Source organism: Heloderma suspectum, chromosome W, assembly GCF_057233095.1.
Source record: "Heloderma suspectum isolate Gila_16-S chromosome W, 16-S_ref, whole genome shotgun sequence".
In the NCBI taxonomy this organism is placed as follows: domain Eukaryota; kingdom Metazoa; phylum Chordata; class Lepidosauria; order Squamata; family Helodermatidae; genus Heloderma; species Heloderma suspectum.
Window position 1 is genome coordinate 8,619,398 of NC_139475.1, and position 3,103 is coordinate 8,622,500.

Here is a 3,103-nt window from a genome sequence, read left to right on the forward strand (position 1 = left end):
TTAGGGTTGGGGTTAGGGCTAGGGTTAGGGTTAGGGTTGGGGTTAGGATTAGGTTTAGTGTTGGGTTTGGGGTTAGGGTTAGGGTTATGGTTAGGGTTAGGGTTGTGGTCAGGGTCAGGGTTAGGGTTCGGGTTAGGGTTAGGGTCGGGGTTAGGGTTGGGGTTAGGTTTAGGGTTAGGGTTGGGGTTAGGGTTGGGGTTAGGGTTAGGGTTGGGGTTAGGGTCGGGGTTAGGGTTGGGGTTGGGGTAGTGGTTAGGGTTAGTGTTAGGGTTAGGGTTGGGTTAAGTTTAGTGTTAGGGTTGGGGTTAGGGTTGGTGTTAGGGTTAGGGTTAGGGTTAGGTAGGGGTTAGGGTTAGGTTAGGGTTAGGGTTAGGGTTGTGGTCAGGGTCAGGGTTAGGGTTCGGGTTAGGTTTAGGGTCGGGGTTAGGGTTGGGGTTAGGGTTCGGGTTGGGGTTAGGGTTAGGGTTAGGGTTGAGTTAGGGTTAGGGTTAGGGTTAGGGTTAGGGTTGGGGTTACGGTTCGGTTTGGGGTTCCGGTTCAGGTTGGTTATGGTTGGTGTTAGTGTTAGGGTTAGGGTTGGGTTAAGTTTAGGGTTAGGGTTAGGGTAGGGTTAGGGTTGGGGTTAGGGTTAGGGTTAGGGTTAGGGTTAGGTTTGGGGTCAGGGTTAGGGTAAGGGTTAGTGTTAGGTTTAGGGTTGGGGTAACGGTTAGGGTTAGTGTTAGGGTTAGGGTTTGTGGTTAGGATTAGGTTTAGTGTTGGGGTTGGGGTTAGGGTAAGGGTTAGGGTTATGGTTAGGGTTAGGGTTGGGGTCAGGGTTAGGGTTAGGGTTAGGGTTAGTGTTAGGTTTAGGGTTGGGGTTAGGGTTAGGGTTAGGATTAGGTTTAAGTTTTGGGTTGAGGTTAGGGTTAGGGTTAGGGTTAGGGTTAGTGTTGGGGTTATGGTTAGGTTTAAGGTTAGGGTTAGGGTTAGGGTTAGGGTTGGGTTAGGGTTGGGTTAGGGTCAGGGTTAGGGTTAGTGTTGGGGTTCGGGTTAGGTTTAGTGTTGGGGTTGGGGTTAGGGTTAGGGTTAGGGTTAGGGTTAGGGTTGGGGTTAGGGTTAGGGTTAGGGTTAGGGTTAGGGTTGGGTTAGGGTTAGGGTTAGGGTTAGGGTTAGGGTTGGGGTTAGGGTTAGAGTTGGGGTTAGTGTTGGGGTTAGGGTTAGGTTTAGGCTGAGTGTTAGGGTAGTGTTTAGGGTTAGGGTTAGGGTTAGGGTTAGGGTAGGGGTTAGGGTTAGGGTTAGGGTTAGGGTTAGGGTTAGGGTTAGGGTTGGGGTTAGGTTTAGGGTTAGGGTTAGGTTTGGGGTTAGGGTTAGTGTTAGGTTTAGGCTTGGATTTAGGGTTAGTGTCTGGGTTAGGGTTAGGGTTAGGGTTAGGGGTGGGGTTAGGGTTAGGGTTGAGTTAGGGTTAGTGTTAGGGTTAGGGTTAGGGTTAGGGTTAGGGTCAGGGTCAGGGTCAGGGTTAGGGTTCGGGTTAGGTTTAGGGTCGGGGTTAGGGTTGGGGTTAGGGTTAGGGTTAGTGTTAGTGATAGGGTTAGGGTTGTGGTTAGGGTTAGGGTTAGGGTTACGGTTAGGGTCAGCGTCAGGGTCAGGGTCAGGGTTAGGATTAGGGTTAGGGTTAGGGTTAGGGTTAGGGTTAGTGTTAGGGTTAGGGTTGGGTTAAGTTTAGTGTTAGGGTTGGGGTTAGTGTTGGTGTTAGGGTTAGGGTTAGGGTTAGGGTAGTGGTTAGGTTTAGGGTTAGGGTTAGGGTTAGGGTTCGGGTAGGGGTGAGGGTTAGGTTTAGGGTTAGGGTTAGAGTTAGGGTTGTGGTTAGGGTTAAGTTTAGGGGCAGGGTTAGGTTTAGGTTAGTGTTACGGTTTGGGTAGGGGTCAGGTTTAGGGTTAGGGTTAGGGTTGGGGATAGGGTTAGGGTTAGGGTTAGGGTTAGGGTTGGGGTCAGGGTTAGGGTAAGGGTTAGTGTTAGGTTTAGGGTTGGGGTTAGGGCTAGGGTTAGGGTTAGGGTTGGGGTTAGGATTAGGTTTAGTGTTGGGTTTGGGGTTAGGGTTAGGGTTATGGTTAGGGTTAGGGTTGTGGTCAGGGTCAGGGTTAGGGTTAGGGTTAGGTTTAGGGTCGGGGTTAGGGTTGGGGTTAGGGTTAGGGTTGTGGTTAGGGTTGGGGTTAGGGTTAGGGTTGGGGTTAGGGTTAGGGTTGGGGTTAGGGTCGGGGTTAGGGTTCGGGTTGGGGTCAGGGTTAGGGTAAGGGTTAGCGTTAGGTTTAGGGTTGGGGTTAGGGCTAGGGTTAGGGTTAGGGTTGGGGTTAGGATTAGGTTTAGTGTTGGGTTTGGGGTTAGGGTTAGGGTTATGGTTAGGGTTAGGGTTGTGGTCAGGGTCAGGGTTAGGGTTCGGGTTAGGGTTAGGGTCGGGGTTAGGGTTGGGGTTAGGTTTAGGGTTAGGGTTGGGGTTAGGGTTGGGGTTAGGGTTAGGGTTGGGGTTAGGGTCGGGGTTAGGGTTGGGGTTGGGGTAGTGGTTAGGGTTAGTGTTAGGGTTAGGGTTGGGTTAAGTTTAGTGTTAGGGTTGGGGTTAGTGTTGGTGTTAGGGTTAGGGTTAGGGTTAGGTAGGGGTTAGGGTTAGGGTTAGGGTTAGGGTTAGAGTTAGGGTTGTGGTTAGGGTTAAGTTTAGGGGCAGGGTTAGGGTTAGGTTAGGGTTAGGGTTAGGGTTGTGGTCAGGGTTAGGGTTAGGGTTCGGGTTAGGTTTAGGGTCGGGGTTAGGGTTGGGGTTAGGGTTCGGGTTGGGGTTAGGGTTAGGGTTAGGGTTAGTGTTAGTGTTAGTGTTAGGTTTAGGGTTGTCGTTAGGGTTAGTGTTAGGGTTAGGGTTGGATTTAGGGTTAGGGTCTCGGTTAGGGATAGGGTTGGGGTTAGGGTTAGGTTTAGGGTTAGGGTTAGGTTTGGGGTTAGGGTTAGTGTTAGGGTTAGGGTTGGATTTAGGGTTAGGGTCAGGTTTAGGGTTAGGGTTAGGGTTGGGGTTAGGGTTAGGGTTAGGGTTAAGCTTAGGGTTAGGGTTAGGGTTAGGGTTTTGGTTAGGGTCAGGATCAGG